This window comes from Hemitrygon akajei, chromosome 2 (genome assembly GCF_048418815.1).
Source record: "Hemitrygon akajei chromosome 2, sHemAka1.3, whole genome shotgun sequence".
Lineage (NCBI taxonomy): Eukaryota > Metazoa > Chordata > Chondrichthyes > Myliobatiformes > Dasyatidae > Hemitrygon > Hemitrygon akajei.
Genome location: NC_133125.1, coordinates 113,547,449 through 113,567,507, shown reverse-complemented (window position 1 = coordinate 113,567,507; position 20,059 = coordinate 113,547,449).

Here is a 20,059-nt window from a genome sequence, read left to right as displayed (position 1 = left end):
CTCAGAGCTGACCGCAGTGCTATTGGTCTGGCTGCTGCTGCCTTGCTCAGATAGGTCATCTCCCTCATCAGTATCCAAAGGGGTATACCTGTTTCTAAGGAGAATGGCCAAAGGGGATCCTGCACTGATTACTTTCTCCTTTTACCTCTCTCAGTGTTCACCCATTTACTCCCTGACTTCCGTAGTCTCTGTGTAACCACTTGCTCAAAAGTCTTCTCTATCATTTGCTCTGCCTTCCGGACAATCATTAGTTCATCCGCCTCCTGCTCCAGCTCCTTAACATGGTCTTTCAGGAGCTGGAGTTGGCTGTAGTTCCCACAGGTGTAGTCATCAGGGAGACCATCAGGTTCCCTGAGTTTCCACATCCTCCAGAGGGAGAATTACACTGCCATATCGGCCATCATGCCTGCACTGTACTATAGGCAACCAAGACCAAATCAGCGATATCAAAATGAAAAACCAATCCTTCTTATCTGTTTCTTTGTCCTCAGCCTCTTTTCATCAAAGCCCCTAAGTTCCCACTTTGAAGCTAGCCCCGACTTCAACAATGGCCGCTCCAGCAATGACAGCCACACTAGACCCTATCTCTCTTTTATCGTTCAAAAATTAAGAACAACCCCCATGCAACAAGAAAGATCTTATCGCGTTTGGTGGTGCCCTGTCTGCCTTCCACTGATGCCAATGCCTCTGGTTCTGCTTAGAGAAGCAACAAAGCTGTCGGTCGGTGTTGGAAATCTGAAATAAATGCAAGAGACCTTAGATAAAATCAGAGAATGCTGCAATTACCTCAGCAGATGTGAGAAATTTTTCTCTACACATGAAAATGAAATACTAGGGGACATAAACTGATTACAATGTCCATTTAAGATGCAGATGAGTGAGAAATTCTTCTCCGAGTGGTTGTGAATTTAAGAATTTTCCACCTGAATGGACTGCAGGAATAAATCAACACCTACAGTACATTTACGAAGCCTTGAAAGGAAATCAAATTGTTGAGGCTAGAGAACATTCAAGCTTTTTGGTGTGATAAAGGAATAAGTCGTGTCTGCAATTTGCAGGAGTAACAATATAAAAAGCTAATTTAAGAGAAGTAATGTTATCAGATTGAAGGAAGTGGAATAGCATCCAAGGACAGAGAAGCTTTACAATTTTAGTTAATAGCAACCAGAGGGAAAAAAGGGTGTTAAACAGTTTTGTGGAGGTGAGCCTCATGCATAGGATGAGCCTCATGGATAAGGTAATTTTCTGCAGGACTGGCAAGGAGATGGAATGTAAATAAAAGAAAATGATGATATTTGAACCAGTACAAGGATAATGTTTCATACCTGGCCTAGTGCTCTACAGCAGAAGTTCTCAACCTTTTGTATGCCATGGACCCCTATCATTAACTGAGGTGTCCATGGATCCCAGGTTGGGAACTCATGCTCTAGAGGGAAAAAGAGAAGTGGCATAGACAGCATACCAAACAGTCGCAGCTTTTCTAATCAGGATCTTCAGGTTTGTTGTTGGAGCTGTTGATGAGCAGACAGTGAAAAATGGTTTAAAACCCTTTACAAAACCAAAAAGGAATTTGGTATATTTTACAGCACAGTATTATTCTGAAAAGCAAATCTTTTTGGACAGTTGAAATTGGTATGGGTTTATGTATGCTATCTCATTATAGAAAATTTCCATTTTATCCTTTGGGTAAACGTGAGTGACATGAAGGTTGTTTCATGGGAGTAGGTAGAATAAGCAAAAATGATGAATTAAATGGAATGTGGACCATCAAAAGTGGAAGTGATGGTATGGATGAGTAGATCAATAGCTTCAGAAATGTTAAACAGCTTTGGAATTGTAGTTGTAAGTAAATCAGGAGATTTTTTGGCCTATTTTTCACATTGTTAAGTAGGAATAGCCTGGCTAAAAGTATAGTTAATTCAAGGGATGAAATTTTCAGTACCATGGATTAATGTTGAATGCTCTCATAGGCTTTGATGCATCCAGTTCTCATATATATCTATATATATATATATATAGATATATATTATACACACACACATACACATGCATACAGTATTTCAGAAGGAAGCTAACCCCGATTATTCACCTCTGGCGGCCAAATGTATTTACAAATGCCTCAGCATTGTCTTTACATCAATATTCATTCTAGAATGTTGTTTGACTATTGTTGATTTGAATAAGTAATGTGAACATAACTTCTGCATATTACAGAGCAGGATATCTTTTGACTCTCTAGTCTGCACGGCTTTGTGTGGGAGAATTCGTATCTCATGAATTTAATAGAGATTTTTGAAGAAGTGAGCATGGATGTTAACAAGGCTTCTGACAAGGTCCAACATGGTACATTGGTCTGGAAGGTTAGAACACGTGACATCCAGTGGCATCTAGTCAAATGGATATAAAATTTGCTTTGTGCTAGGAGGCGGAGTGTGGTAGTGGACAGTGTTTAAGATGGCGCTGCTCAACATAAGTGACAGCTTACTGGTGGATCAGAAAGCTGGAAGTTTGACTAAATTATTAATAGCACATTTATATGGAATATTTTGGTATACAATCACCCCAAACAATGAAGAGGAAAACAAATGCGAAGCTGTTCTTTGCTTTATTGTTTGCATGATTTGATTTGATTTGTTTCTTTTTCTCACTGCACATTGGGTGTTGGTCTTTTTAAAATTGGTTTCTTTCAGGTTTCTTGTTTCATGCAAGAATCTCAAGGTTGTATAACTTACACACACTTTGATAATAAAATATACTTTGCATTGTGCACTTTAAACTTTGAACAAATTGCTGGAGGAACTCAGCAAGTCAGTCAGCAACTATGGAAATGAATAAACAGTCAACATTTCAGGCTGAGTCCCTTCAGCAGGATGAGAATTCCTGGGTCCTGATGAAGGGTATCAGCCAAACATGTCAACTGTTTACTCTTTTTCATAGATGCTGACTGACCTGCTAAGTTCCTCCAACGTTTTGTGTGTGTTGCTTTGGGTTTCCAGCATCTGCAGATTTTCTCATGTTTGAGAGTGTTTTCCAGACTGGAGGACTACGACTGCGCATAACACTGACATAACACTAGTAGTATAATGTCAGTGAATGAGGTTGTCTAAAGTTGCAATAAAACATTATTCAGCTGGGGAACTTGACCAATATTTCCAGCAGGTTGGTCTCTCTCGCTATTTGATTATAGTCAGGCAGCTCTCATATAGGCTGAGACTGCTGATATGCAAATTAAGAGTTTAGCTTTGATTGTTCATGAAGCCAATGTTAAAATGGTGTACGACAGCAGACCATTCCATCCCCCATCATAATACCGACAAAATTGACCTTCTGGTGAAACAGTGAGTCTGTGCAGCACATTTCTTTTGTCTTTTCTCAATACAATAGCCATTTCCTTGGTGTCCTTTCTGTTGTCTACCCATAATTCTATTCCTTTATCAAAATGCATCACCTCACATTTGGCATTAGACCATTAGACACTGGAGCAGAATCAGGCCATTCAGCCCAGGAAGTCTTCCGTGCCATTTGATCATGGCTGATCCATTTCTCTCTCAACCCACTTTCCTGAAAACTTCCATACCCCATCTTATCAGAAATCTATTAAATTCTGTGTAGTGTTCTCGCTCAGGTGTAACAGAACCCGAACTAAACACCGAGGTAAACTGTCGTTAATGAAAACAGGGTCGCAGTAAGATTAACCATTTACTGTTCACTCTTCCACATTAACGTATGGTGAAAACTGTTGATAAAACAATACAAGATTGGTACAGTATTTGTTTCCTTCTAGATATCACACTTACATCGTAAATACTTGCAAAGGTAAAACTACAACAACTACATTACATTAAAGTGCAGCATACAGTCAGAATCTACTTACACCATTGACTGCTTTAAATACACTTCAACACGACTATCCGCAACTCTTTAACTAACGAAAACATAAACCTTATCGACCGTCATTACTTTTAACAGAATCAGCGTTAACATTTTAATTCAACATATCGATTATCTATGAATTTACAGCGTTGCTTCACTGTGATTTCTAATACATAGAGAGACAACTTTTCTTGCGCTGGACTCGCACATGTCAGCCCCCACCTTTCCGTTTTCCCCAAATCGGTATTTTCCCACAAGACGCGGCGAAACCGGATGTGATGTCATCGCATGCCGCGATATATTGCAGACAACGAACATACTTAAACAATCCTAACTTTAACTAAAAAATACTAACAAATGAATTACTAAGCGAAAATATTATAAACTAAATAACTGCCATAAAGGCAACACACTCTGCTTTAAATAGACTCACCGACATGGCCTCCACAGGCTCCTGTGGCAACGAATTCACCATCCTCTGGCTAAAAAAATTCCTTCTCATCTCTGTTCTAAATGGATGTCCCTCTATTGTGAGGTTGTGTCTTCTGGGCCTAGACTCCCCCACTATAGCAAACATCCTCTCCACATTGACTTTATCTAGACCTTTCATCATTCAATAAGTTTCAATAAGATCCCTCCTGACACTTCTAAACTCCAGCAAGTAGAGGCCCAGAGCTGACAACTGCTATACATGTAATAAGCCTTTCGATCCTGAAATCAGTAGCATAAACATCCTTTGAACCCTATTCTATGTCAGTGCATCTATTTTTAGATAAGGGGCCGAAAACTGCTCACTATACTCCAAGTGAGACCTCACCATCGCCTTATAAAGCCTCAGCATTGTATGTTTTTTTAAATATATTTTAGTCCTCTCAAAATGAATGCTAATGTTGCATTTGCCTTCCTCACCAATGACTCAAACTGCAAATTAACCTTTAGAGAATCCTGCACGTGGACTCCCAAGTCTCCTTGCACCTAAGATTTTTGAATTTTCTCCCCATTTAAAAAATAGCCTATACTTTTTTTTTGTTCTATCAAAGTACATGACGATACACTCCCGACACTGTAATCCATCTGCCATTTTGCCTAGTCTCCTAATTTGTCTAAGATCTTCTGCAGACTGCCTGCTTCCTCAACACTATCTGCCTCTCCACCTATCTTTGTATCATACACAAACTTGGCCACAAAACCATTAATTCTGTCATCCAAATTATTGATATCATCCAAGCACTCATTCTGCAATTTTGCTTCTCATCTTGATTTTATCACAATCTTTATTTGTATTATATAGCGCCCCAAATTCATATTTCCTTCAAGTGTCAGGGGAAAAAAATCCACTTTCTTCAATATGTCAGAACAATACTATGATTTTTTTGTGAACTTACTTGAACTTTAATTTGTAGAATGGCGTTTTCTTGAAAATACGCAAGTTATGTTTGCATTTGTATTAACAATGACCAACTGACAGTCTAGACCTAGAGTGAATGTTGATGAAATCTAAATAACTTATTGTAACCATTTATTAGAAATTGCAAACATAAAATGATGCATATTAATATGTTAACCTTTCAGTTTTGAACAATAAGCTATTCAAGAAAATTTATAGGAGGAGCATTCAGAAAACAAATTAGCGTTGTACCTGCTTTCACCCAAAATGGTTACAGTAAGTTACTTAGATTTTATGAGCTCATGCTTTAGAGTTAGACTTCATGTCTTTTCGTGGGGTCTCAGATGAATGCCTGGGTTTTATCCAGTTAGATGAATCCATACCTATTTGAAAAAGAAGCAAATAATGAAGATTTAAGTTAATAATACTGCAGTTACTGCTTGGCACAAGTTCAGCAGTTGGATGTTCAGGCTTATATCTGGAATGCTGCAGCCCGTTCACACATTGGTGATGGATTCCAATAAAAGCTCTACTTTCAGGATTCAGTCATCAATTTTTAGACCTGTGGTTGTGCAGGAATCCCATTCACATTGAAAGCATACACTCAGTGGCCACTTTCTTAGGGAGATCTTATATGTAATAGAGTGGCCACTGGGTGTATGTTCATGGTCCTCTGCAGCTGAAGCCCATCAATGTCCAACGTATTGTGTGTTCAGATATACTCTTCTGCACACCACTGTTGTAAAGTGTGGTTATTTGAGTTACTGTCACCTTCATGTCAGTTTGAAATAGTTTCAAAGTTCAAAGTATTTTTTAATCAAATATATGTATGTCATAGATGTCACCATGCCCGGAGATTTGTTTGGCCATTCTCCTCTGACCTCTCTCATTACCAAAGCTGCTCACTGAATGCTTTTTGTTTCTCACTCTATTCTCTCTAAACTCCAGAGCCTGTTGTGTGTGAAAACCCCGAGGGATCAACAGTTTCTGAAACCACCCTGTCTCTCACTAACAATCATTCTACAGTCTGTCACTTAGATTTTCCCCCCTTCTGAACAACAATGATTGAACCTCTTGACCATGTCTGCATGGTTTTATACATTGAGTTGCTGCCACATGATTGGCTAATTAGATAGTTGCATTAAATAGCATGTGTGCAGGTGTACCTATAAAAGTGCCCACTGAACGTATGTCAGCACCAGTGTAGCCTGAGAAATGCAAACCTACCTATGCAATCTCAAAATCAGTGCTTCTTCAAGCAAACAACAACCTTAAACAGTAAATCTGCTTTGAGACTGATACGTGCATACTAATTAGAAACAATAGCAAGCCATTTGACTATTTAAAACAATCTTTGCTGAATCAATTCTAATCTCAAATGACCATCCTTACTTTCCCTGAAAGGGGCTCCTTGCCCCTTAACACATTTATGCTTCAACCAACCTTTGAGGAAGAGACTGAGAATCCTCTGAAAAAATACTAACCTCTGTTTTAAATGAGAAACCCTTATTTAAGAAAACAATAACCTAGTACTAGATACTGGCAGTTTTGCATTTGTCCTTGTGAGCTGACATCCCAGCTGAATATTACCGTGGAGGAAAAGAACAAAACACTTAAAGAAAGACAGCTTCAGGATGATTCAGGATAAATCAAGTTGTAACTCCATTAATAGCCACTTTGAATCTAGCTCAGGAATGAAGAAGCTAATACAGGAGGAAACATTCACCTTCCTGTAAAAGCTTGGACTTAGGATAGAGTTGTATGAGAAATAAAGAACTCCATGCTTACTAAAACATAGCAACAGGGATTTAAGTTCCATGTAGCCACCACAGTTTTGGTGCATAATTATATTCTGTAAATTGAGAAATGCAATTTTACTTTACAGATATTCTACATGGGTGGGGCTATTAATCGCAGTTAATGATTGGTTTTCATGTAAATTTATGTAAGCACCTCACAAATAATTGTCGGGTTTCATTGCCAAATTAGCTCATTTACTCCCAGAAGTGTTTGCACATTCAGGGCCCTTTTGCACATAAGGAAATCCAAAGCAACACACACAAAATACTGAAGAGACTCAACAGGTCAGGCAGCATCTACTGAATAAGCAGTTTACATTTCAGGCCGAGACCCTTCCTCGTGACTGAAAAGGAAGGGGGAAGGTGTTGCCCTGAAGGTGGTTTCATCTTGGCACAAGAGGAGGCCATGCCAGAACAGGAATGGGAATCACAATTTAAATGCTTGGCCATTGGGAAGTTCTGCCTTTAGTGGCCATCTGGGTAGCCGCCAACCTGATGACATGAATATTGATTTCTCCTTCTGTAATTCTTTTCCCTTCCCCCTCCTTTTTTCTTCTTTTCTGCCCTCTGGCCTCTTACCTCTTCATATCTGGCTATCTCTTCCCCCTAGATCTCCTCCTCCTCCCCTTTCTCCTACAGTCCACTCTCCTTTCCTATCAGATTCCTTCTTCTCCAATCCTTTATCCCTCCTACCCACCTGGCTTCACCAATCACATTCTAGCTATCCTCCTTCCCCTCCTCCCACCTTTTTATTTTGGCACCTTGCCCCTTCCTTTCTAGTCTTGAAGAAAGATCTTGGCCCAAAACGTCAACTGTTTATTCTTTTCCATAGGTGCTGCCTGACCTGCTGAGTTCCTCAAGCATTTTATGTGCATTTGCTTTGGATTTCCAGAACCTGCAGACTTTCTCATGTTTTTGGAAGATCTGAACCTGATGGATTAGTTTTGCTATTGATTTTCAAACAACACAGTGCCACCAGAATTTAATTGCTGTTTTGAAGATACACTTTCCGAAGATCTAACAAACATTTCTTCCTGTATTTTTCATATGTGCAAATGAGATCAGATGAAAGGAATTGTCCAAAAATCAATTATAGTCAAATCAAATATGTGGAGATGTATTGCTCTATATATAATGACAATGTCTGACAAGCGATTAATAGCCCACCAAGTGTGACATGGCAAGAGGAGATATCTGAATAACTATCTATGATGACATGGTAAGGCAAAAAGTCCATATAATATATATTTTAAAAATTTATTTATTGAGCTACAGCACAGAATAGGCACTTGCGACCCTTTGAGCTGCATCGTTCAGCAATCCCCGATTTACCCTCACCCTATCACAGGACAACTTATAATGACCAATTAACCAACTAACTGGTACAGCTTTGGACAGGTAGAGGAAACCGCAGGACCTGTAGGAAATCCTGGAGAAAGTACAGGCAGCGGTGGGAATTAAACCCGGGTCACTGGCACTGTAAAGCGTTATCTAGGACCTCCCATTGTTATATGCATGAGTTTCAAAGAGATAGCATTGTATTTCAATTGTACCAAATGCCTTTATTCTAAAGCACCCACACATTCTAATCCCCTGCCCATTCATTGCATTTCCCAAGTAACAATGGCTGTTCAGCATCACCTGATATATTTCACACCACCCTCAAGTTCATTGATCTCATCATTGTGTTATGGATTGGACTTTTGTTGTTATCTGAAGGTGTTGTTTGGAATATGTTCAGCGTGGTCTTTTGCCCTTCAGTTTTGATATAACTCAGAGAGTCAGGGGGCCCTTCAATATAGATACAGTCCATTCACCCCAATTTATCCCTGCTGGCTATGGTGCCCACCAGGCAGAACACATTCGCCCAAGTCTGGCCTATTATCTCTCCAAACCCCTCCTATCCATGTACTCATCCAAATGTTGTTTAATATCATTAATGTACCAACATTCAAATTGCTCTGGTGATAGTGATTTTTTTTTGCTTTAAGTGCAACCGGAGTAAGCATAATTCTCCTATAGGTTTGGTCAACCATCCCAGAAAGCTTCATGGTTATTTCACACTGCCTCTATGCCAATACTGAACAAATACAATTATACGTATGTATCATGGTTGGTTTAGTGGACCACTTGTGTCAAATGGCTGTTTCTGTTTAAAATTGGTGCTACAGCTTGTTTACACTATAGTTGAACCTTGTAATTACTAAATTGATGACTGCTAGTAAGCATCAAAGTTTCCTAAGCAAATACTTTGTAGTTCCATTCTTCCTTATATCAGTGGTTCCTATATTAACTACCGGTATATTCTCTCTGATTATGTCCCTCCACTCCCAAGCACACTGGTGGATTTGGAGCTTCTTGGATCCCTAATATTGATGGTGTGACTCTACATGTAAGACAATATAGGATCCTCCAGCCCATTCAGTTCAATGCAGTTTTAGATACAGTGAGGAATGAAGAGACAGTTATATTATTTTTAATTATTTGTCTTTGTCATTATATATTTTAAGTTGTTTGTAAGTATTTTAAATACACATTTTATGAAACACTAATATTTATTAATGCTGCTTGTTTATTTCTTTTCTAAAACTTTATGTGGCCTTAGTAGCGATATTCAGAGGCATATATAAACTTTATCAGCAGTAATTGTAGGGCTACAGCTTTACCATCTATCAGAATCTTTCTTAGCAGTTTCATAGCCGTTCATTTTTCTACCCACCTCTATAACGCAATTAAATTCAGTGAGGCTTTATTGATGGTCAACACTTGAACAATCAGTTCCAAGATGCTTTCACAGCAAATTCTTAGTCAAAGTTCAAAGTTCAAAATAAACTTATGGTCAAAGTACATTTATGTCACTATATAAAATCCTGAGATTCATTTTCTTGCAGGCATTTGCAATAGGTACCAGAAACCACTATAGAATCAATGAAAATGCACAAACAACCAATGTGCAAGCAACACTAAGCTGTGCAAATACAAAAAGAATAAATAAATAAATAATCAATAAATACTGAGGACATGGGATGAAATGTCCTTGAAAGTGAGTCCATATGTTATGGGAATAATTCAGTGTTGGGTTGAGTTCAGTTATCTCCTCTGGCTCAAGAGCTTGATGACTGAAGGGTAGTAAGTATTACTGAACACAATAGTGTGGGTCCTGACGCTCCTGTACCTCCTTCCTGAGAATGACAGCAAGAATAAAGTGTATCCTGGATGATGGAGCTCCTTGTAGTTGTGCTCAATGCTGAGGAGGCCTTATCCATGATGGACTGGGCTGTATCCACTACTTTTTATTTCTATTCAAGGGCAATGGTGTTACCATACCAGGCTGTGATGCAACCAGCCAATGTACACTCCGCTGCACATCTATAAAACGTTGTCAAAGTTTTATAGCTGAATCTTCACAAACCTCTAAGAAAGCAGAGCTGCTGCCATGCTTTCTTTGTAATGACACGTAAGTGATGGACCCAGGAGAAATCCTCAGAAATGATAACGCTGAGGAATTTGAAGTCGCTGATCCTCTCCGCCTTTGATCCCCCCCAATGATGGACTTCTGGTTTCCTGCTCCTGTAGTCAATATCAGCTCCTTTGTGTTTTTGACATTGTGAGAGGCCATTGTTGTGGCACCTCTCAGACAGATTTTCATTCTCCATACTATTTGTTAATTTGTCACCACCTTTGATTCTGTCTAAACAGCAGTGTCTTCAACAAACTTAAATATGTCATTGGAGTTCTTCTTAGCCTCACAGCGACAAGAATAATGCAAGTAGAGCAAGGATTGCTCTTGTGCAGCCTGGTGATGTGCCTCTGATGATGGTGATTGTGGAGGAGATGCTGTTGCCAATCCTGACTGACTTGGGTACACATGTGAGGAAATCAAGGATCAAGTCATATAAGGAGGTATTGAGGCCAGGGTCTTGGAACTTATTGATTAGTTTTGAGGGGATGATAGAATGCTGAGCTGTAGTCAATGAAGAACATCCTGATGTCTCCATATAGCATGCAAGCAGGTCTTTTAGCCCAAGTGGCCTACACTAAGCAAGATGTCTTCATGTCACTTGCCTGACTTTGGCACATAACCTTCTAAATCTTTTTCACCCATGTACCTTTCCAACTGCCTTTTAAAATTTGTTATTGTACATCAACAACCTTCTCTTGCAGCTCATTCCATACACTTATTACCATTTCTGGAAAAAATGTCATCCCTCAAGCTCCTGTGAAATCTTTCACCTCTCATCTTAAACCTATACCCTCTAGTTTTTGATTTCCCAATTTGAGGAAAAAATCTGAGTGCATTTATTTTCTTTATGTCGCTCATGATATTATACACCTTACTAAGATCACCTCTCAGTCTCCTGTGGTGTAAGGAATGAAGTCCCACCCTTTCGAACCTCTCCCTATAACTCAGTTCCTCAAATCCTGCCAAAATCTGTCCAAATCTTGTCTGTGCTCTTTCCTATAACAGAGTGATCAGCACTAAACACATTACTGCTAGTGGAGCCTCACCAGTATTTTTGTGAACCACGCCATGACTTTCCAACCTTTATACTTAATGACTTGACTGACGAAGACCAGCGATCCAAAAATCTTCTTCATCATCCTGTCTAACTGTGACTCCACTGTTCTCTGTAAGTCTAAACTATTGGCACATTTGGAAATTTATGCTACTCATTAACTCATCATGTGATAGAAAAATAGCACTTTTCATCTTCATTGCCATTTCTTTCAGATTTTTTTTTTCTGTCTTCCTGTTGCAGGAAATTAACTAACAACAGATTGGTTAGAACTGCTTTCAGAATTGTGATTTTTTTCTTACTTGATGTACAGTTGTATTTCAGGAAGGGGAAGTGAGGTGAACATGCACCACACCTCACTGAGATGTCAGCAGGGGAAAAGGTGAGCAGCATTAAATTCCTGTGCATCAAAATCTTCGAAGAATATCCTGAGCCCAATGTATTCATGCACTCACAGACAAGGCATGCCAGTGTGTATTCTTCATTCGGAGCTTGAAGAGATTTGTTGTGTCACCAAAGACTAGCAAATTTGTACCATGGAGAGCATTCTATCTGGTTGCATCACGCACTGGTATGAAAGCTACAATGTGCTGGATCAAGAGAGGCTGCAGAGCGCTGTAGACTCAGGCAGCTCTACTATAGACACAAGCCTTCCCACCATTGAGGGCATCATTAAAAGGTGGCATCCATCATTCAGTGTTAAGCTTAGTCACTCTAAAACATAAAAGCTAATAGAAAGAAAAATAAGAGAGCCCGAACGAATTGCATAAATTTCTTTCCTACCTTAATGCGAGGTGCGTACTTATCGCCTGACTCCATGTCCTTCTTTCAATTAATTTTATGTTTTGGAGTTACGAAACCCTTACCATCTGCAACGAGTCTTCTTTTCATTATTATCTTCATGGAGAAGTTACAGAAGCCTGAAGACTCACGCTTAATGTTTTAGTAACAGCTTCTTCCCCCCACCATCAGATTTCTGAATGATCCGTGAACCTATGCACACTACCTCACTCATTTTCTTCTGTACTATTTTATTTATTTATTTTTATTGTAAATTACAGTATTTTTTTATGTCTTGCACTGAACTGCTGCAATAAAACAACAAATTTCATGACATGCCACTGATAATGAACCTAATTCTGATACTGTATAAGACGGGCCAGGTAAGACAGGTGTCAATCAACCTTGTCAATATAGTTATTATGGTGCAGGATGAGATAGTGTAGGTGTAAATTATAGGGATAGTGAATTAAAAAAAAACATTTCCATTATTTGATGTACCTTAAGACTCAGAAATCATTTTTAGGGCGATCTAATGGTGTATATACCTATGAATATTTTGTGCAGATTCCTCTCAGAGTAAGGATTTTTACAGATACTCTGAGAGTGTAGATAATGATATTTCCAGATACACAGTTAATTAGAGAGGTTAGTGTGATATAATGCTACGCTGGACCTTTCTATATCCATGATTGCTTATATCTCAGGCTGCTACAGAAATGTTATTAATTATGGATAAAAGGAAGACTGTGATACTTCCATAAGTTATTCTTTCTCATAACATTGCCCTTCAAATAATCCTGGCATTGGAGAGTGGTAATGGAGAAGCTATTTGAAATTCTAATATCATTTTGTTCTAGTGGCTACAGAACAGGTGTCATTTTAAAAGAGTATGGAACCATTTTTGGTTTATTGTAAGGAAGCTTAACTAATTTAATCAATCATGGCTAGCCAGCTGGATTATAAAATTTGACATCCTCCAAACTTGCATGAAAATAAAGGTAATAAAGCTATAGGGCCTCTTGATGTATGTATGGCTATTGCAGATGAAACCAAACCCAATGTGGAACACCAGAAACCATCAACATTGAAGGTGATGAACAAACCTAAGGCAATTTAATCTGTGTCAGAGATGGTTGCATTTTATCACCAGGGGATACTATAGAGAGAGTGCAGAGGAGATTTACAAGGATGTTGCCTGGATTGGAGAGCATGCCTTATGAGAATAGGTTGAGTGAACTCAGCCTTTTCTCCTTGGAGTGGCAGAGGATGAGAGGTGACTTGATAGAGGTGTATAAGATGATGAGGGGCATTGATTGTGTAGATACACAGAGGTTTTTTTCCAGGATTGAAATGGCTAACACAGGGGGGCCTAGTTTTATGGTGCTTGGAAGAAGGTACAAGGGGGACATCAGAGGTAAGTTTTTTCACACAGAGCAGTAGGTGCATGGAATGCACTGTCAGTGAAGGTGGTAAAGGTGGATTCAATAGGGTTTTTTAAAAGACCCTTAGATAGGTACATGGAGCTTAGAAAAATAGTTATATCATCAGAACAACATTGTGGGCTGAAGGGCCTGTAATGTGCTATAGATTTCTATGATTCCATGTTTCTAATTTCAGCTAGAGTCAAATAAGAGACTTTGTTCTTCTACCAAACTTTGGCAGAAGAGGAAGATACCAAAGGAAGAAGACAGGACAAGATAACAGGAACAAAACACAAGAAATTCTGCAGATGCACACACACACACACAATTCTGGAGGAACTCAGCAGACCAGGCAGCATCTATGGAAATGAACGGCCAGTGTTTCAACCAAGATCCTTCTTCAAGATTGGAAAGAAGGGGAGAAGATGCCAGGATAAAAGGTACAAGGAGTGAAAAAGACTAGCTAGAAGGTGATAGGTGAAGCCAAGAGGCATGGAAAAGGGAAAGGGCCAAAAAAAAAGAATCTTAGAGTAGACCAAAGGAGAGAGGAAGGAGGAGGGGCACCAGGGGGAGGTGATAGGCAGGTGAGTAGAGGTAATAAGCCAGAATGGAGATTAGAAGAAGAGGGAAGGGGAATGGAAATTTTTATTACCGGAAGGAGAAATCAATATTCCTGCTCTCAGGTTAGAGGCTACTCATCAGAATTCAAACACTTGGCCACTGGGAAGTTCCTCTTTTGGTTGATGGAGTGGTGGTGTTTGTTGAAGCAGTCCCTCAATTTATGACGAGTGTCACCAATGTAAAGGAGGCTGCATCAGGAGGACTGGATACAATAGACAATCCAATCCCAGCAGACTACTGGAAGCCTCACATGGAAAGACTGTTTGCAGCACTGAATGGAAGTGAGGGAGGAGGTGTATGGGCAGGAGTAGCAGTTTGGGATTTTGGAATTAATAGGATTAATTGGGGAAATGATCTGGTAAACCTTTATTCAGTACTGGAAACATCTCATAAATCGGGAATGGATCACATTATTCAGTTGGTGCCAACTCACAACTTCATCTAGCAAATGTCGTTGAGCCTGACCTTCTATTCCTTTGTAAAGATGAGTCTGTTGAACCTTGTGCTGCAGAAAAAGAACTACGTTTGTCATAAAATAAAAAAAGTTCACTGGAGAACACAGGCACCAGAAACGTCAGCTCAGCTTTAATGATTGCATTAAATGGGTTGAAAAAGGACTTGCAAGCTTACCAAATGTTTTAATCCTCTGCAACCAGCATGGATTCCAGGACTAATTGCCTTGTCAGTGTTATGTGTATTAGCACAAAGAAATCCCAAAGTGAGCAATATAGAAAACACTGAGGACTGATTGAGGAGCATGTACACAACTGTACTCCTGATTTTGCTGCCATATTCCCTTGAGCTCAGGATATTACAAGCCATATGCTGTCCTAACTGAATGACTTTTGTGGTCTCAGCTGAAATTAGTGCAGATCATGCCGACTGAGAATGGTAGTGAACAATATTATGCATAAGAAAATCATTGTGACTATAATGATATTAACATGTTATGTCCTTCACAGCTTGCAAATAAAACAAATTGTCTATTCTTATAAAAATGCCTTAGGCATTTTTCCACATAATGAACATGTAGAACAATTGTTTTTCACCACCAAGAAGTCAGTACCACTCTGTACTGCTTTAGAAACAAAACTTCCGTTCTATCAGACATTATACAGTGCATGCAACTGCTGGAAAAGCAAGTTTCTAGCTCAAAGATAAAACCATCGCCAAATGAGCAAAGTAGTCACAACATTTACCTTTGCAGAGACATTACCTATATTTGCTTTTAATTGCATCTCTTCAAATCATTCAAAGCACTGACTTATGCCAGGGGATCATTTGTTTGTAAGGCCCTTTCTAAATTCTGGAATGAAATTCAAAAAAAAGTGACATAATTACAAAGAAGGTAAACAAAAAATGGAAAATTAATATTTATTTTGATAAGGCATGTTGACAAGAGACCATACAGGAGTGAGATATATCAACTAGTTGAGTGTTGTCATGGTAACAACATTGCACTCAAGGTCAGTAAGACAAAAGAACCAATTGTGGACTTCAGAAAGTGTAAGATGAAGGAACACACAACAGTCCTCATGGGAGGATCAGAAGTGAAGAGAATGAGCAACTTCAAGTTCTTTGATGTGAATATCTCTGATGATCAACCCTTGGCCCAACTTATTGATGTAGCTGCAAAGAAAGCACGTCAATGGCTATAGTTCATTAGGAGTTTGAGGAGATACTCACAAATTTCTGCAGATGTACTGTGGAGAATATTCTAACTAGCTGCATCATCATCTAATAAGGACAGGGGTTGGTGTCTACTGCACTAGATCAAAATAAGTTGCAGAGACTTACAAACTTACACATCATCGGCGCTAGCTTCCGTAGGATACTTTCAAGGAGCGATGCCTCAGGAAGGTAGCATCCATCATTAAGGACACCCATCACCTAGGTCATGCCTTGTTCTCATTACTACCATCAGTAAAGAGGTACAGAAGCCTGAAGGCACACACTCAACAATTCAGGAACAGCTTCTTCCCCTCTGCCATCCAATTTCTGAATGGACATTGAACCTATGAACACTACCTTACTACTTTTTAAATTAATTTTTGCACTACCTATTTAGCTTAACTCTATAATATATGAATAATTACTGTAATTCATAGGTTTTTCCTCTATTATCTTGTATTGCATTGTACTGCTGTGGCAAAGACAAAGTAATTTCATGACATATGCTGGTTATATTAAACTATTAAACCTGATTCTGGTTTTGATTAATATTCAAGGTCAACTCACATTATTGATTTAGTAGGGGAAGTGCTATAAAATGTTTAAATTGATGCACACTGTTACAGTTTAGGGTGTTACGGAGTTTGGAGTTCAATTTTGACGCTGTCCCTAAGGAGTTTGCATATTTTGTGGAATCTATGAAGAATCAATTTGAGTAGGATCTTATTCATTAGGTAATTGCAACTGATTCACACAATTACTGAACACTGAACCCCACTTACATTAGAACATTCTCTGAGAAAAGAATGGGCAAGCATTTAAATTTGAGATGATTCCCTGACTCTTGCTGAAACTGTAGTTTTACAAGTAAATCACACTGCAAATGACATTGGGAAGGAATTAGATGCCCAATTAATATGTTTGTGAGTCTATGATGCCACTTGAATTCCAGGGTGTTTTATCCATATTCTAAGTGTTTATTTCAATTTCAAAGGTTCAAAGGTCAAATTTAATGTCAAAGAAATGCATACAATATATATCCTGAAATGCTTTTTAGGCACATTTTTTAAAAATTCTGTAAAGTGAAGACGCTTTCAAAAATTTAATGTTTTATTTAGAGACACAGAATGAAATCGTCCCTTCCAGTCCTTTGAGCTGCACTGCCCAGTTATCCCGATTTAACCCTAGCCTAATCACGGGACAGTTTACAATGAGCAATTAATTTACTAACCAGTACATCTTTGGACTGTGGGATGAAACCGGAGCACCCAGAGGAAATTCACACATACCACAGAGAGGACGTACAAACTTCATACAGAGGACAGTGGCATTGAACTATGAACTCTGATGTCCAGAACTGTAATAGTGTAGCTCTTATGGTTTTGTTTGGAAGTAATACATAGCAGTCAGACTGCAACATCATGAGATTGGTCATAAAAGATTCCTAATATTCCTAGCAATCCTTTAAGTGGTCAATAATCTGCAGGTACTGTGTAAGAATGGATTTTTCCCCTATCTGCCCGAGTCTATAACAACCCACTCAGTAAATTACCACCCATTCTGTCAAAATTTTGAACCATAGATTAATAAATGAGAAGAGATAAAATGACCTATTCTGTGATGAAGCTCCTGGGGTCAAGAGATTGCAGTAACTTTAATGGAAAGGCTCAAGCTATTAAATCCACTCTCCCTACATCTTGTCTCACAGGACAACCACAAAGATCCAATGAGGCACAACTCTGACTAGTACACCAATGCTGAAAGGCCATAGGTCAAAAGTAAACTTCCATTAACCATTATCAGCTGTAACTGCATCTCCATTGACCTAACACTAGGTTTTACACTCTACCTCCTAAGTCTTGAATAAAAAGGAATTCAGCCTGAACTATACAGTACTGTGCAAAACATTTTAGCCACATGTAAAAAAATTCAGTAAAGCAAAGATGCTTTCAAAAATAATGGAATTAAAAGTTTCTAAATATAAGAAAAACTATAAAGAGCACTAAACGCTAAAAAACAAAATGAAATCAATATTTGGTGTGACCACCCTTTACCTTTAAAACTGTATCATTTCTCTTTGGTACACAGTCGTTCAGTTTTATAAGAAGATCAGCTGGTAGGGTGTTCCAAACATCTTGGAGAATTTGCCACGGTTCTTCTCCAAACATTGCCTCTCTTGCTTGCTTCTGTCTCTCCAAGTAATCCAAGACAGCCTCAGTGATGTTGAGAACAAGGCTCTGTGGAGGCCATACCATCTGAAACTATATAAAAAATCAAGGGTGACTAAAACTTTTGCACAGTACTGCATGTTGCTCCCCTTTTTGTCAATCTGATATTTCCCTTATATCTCTTTAACAATATTAAGATTTTGCAGGCTTATAATGAACTTCAAGAATACTCAGGTCAAAATAATGTGTTGCACTACAGGAAGGAAATGAAGGCTCTGAATGTGCAGGTAGATGGATTAGTTTAAGTTGGCATCATAGTTGGTACAGACACTGGTGGTGAACAGCCTGCAGTCAGTGAATGGCACAACACTGAACTGAACTGAATTGAACATTCCCAGGCTGTTCAATGTCTCTGTGGTTCGGTGTTTTGTATTCTGTGATTTTCACTCGTTTTTTTGTTGTTTGCACTATTTGTTCTTTTTAGCACATTGCGTGTTTGTTCAATGATGCTTCTTTGTCACATAGCTGTCTGTGGGAAAATTAATCTCAGGGTTGTTTACGACATGTACAACTTTGATAATAAATGTACTTAAAATCTTTTGAATTGCTGTGCTGTCCTGTTCTATCTTTGATGTATGTGCCAATACCTTCCCTGTTTCATCTCACTGTCTTTATATTATTTGCTGAAATAGCCTGACATAACTCCATTATTGTACAGATGAAATACCAATCTGTAAACAAGTCAATAGTTCAGATACACAGCTCGAATTTGATTGAAGTAGCTATCCAGTTGTTTACAATTTGAAGTGTTCTGGTGGTTTGAATTCAATGAAGATACAATTATTCGGTATTTTCAAACAGTTTTGGAACAAATCCTAACATCTTAGAAACCTTTTTTAATGCCTAGTGCATTTGGCATTTTGTTGTGTTTTAAAAAATGAAAAACCACAAAAAGAAGAAAAGAGATGATTAAGGACAGCAAATACGCAACAATTTCTCCACCCAGTGTGTACGTTCACAGAGCCCTAATTTTTCCCACAAATGCTGGGATATTGGGTTTTCAATTGTGCAACCAACAAGCAAGATGGTAGAGGAACTCAGCAAGTCAGGTCGCCTCTATGGAAGGAAATGATAGTCAATGTTTCAGGTTGAGACTCTTCCAATGGACTGAAAGGAGGAGGGGAATCATCCAGTGTAAAGAGGTAGAGAGAAAAGTGAATCAAGAGCTCCAAGTAATAGGTGGATTGGGGTGAGGAGGGATGATTGGTAGATGGAGGAGAGAGGAGAGGAAATAGTGACAAGATGCTGGGAGGTAGTAGGTGGAGGCAACAAAGGACTGCAGATGAAGGAATCTGATTGGAAAATAAGGTGGAACATGGAATCACATATGGAAGGTATGATTGACAAATAGCAATAATGGCGGGGAGAGGATGAATGAGCATATGTGCAATGGGCAAATGGAGTGTTTGGAGGAGGGAAATAAACAGGGTGTTTAGGACTGGGGAGGGTGTAGGATAAAGTAGGCAGATCAGATAAGCAAAACAAAGGGACAGAGCAAGAGCAGTTTGCTTGAAATTGGAGAATTTAAGGTCCATGCCATTAGGTTGTAGAATACCAAGGTTGAAGTGCTCCTCTTCTAGTTTGTGTTTAGCTTCATCTTGGTAGTGGAGGAGGTCAAGAACAGACACATCATTGTGAGAATGGGGAATGGAATTAAAATGGTGGGCAGCTAGAAGCTCAGATGGCCATAGTAGACAAGTCCCAAGTGCTTGTAAAGCCATTTAGTTAATAGCTAAGGCGCATCAAAGTTTAAAGATGA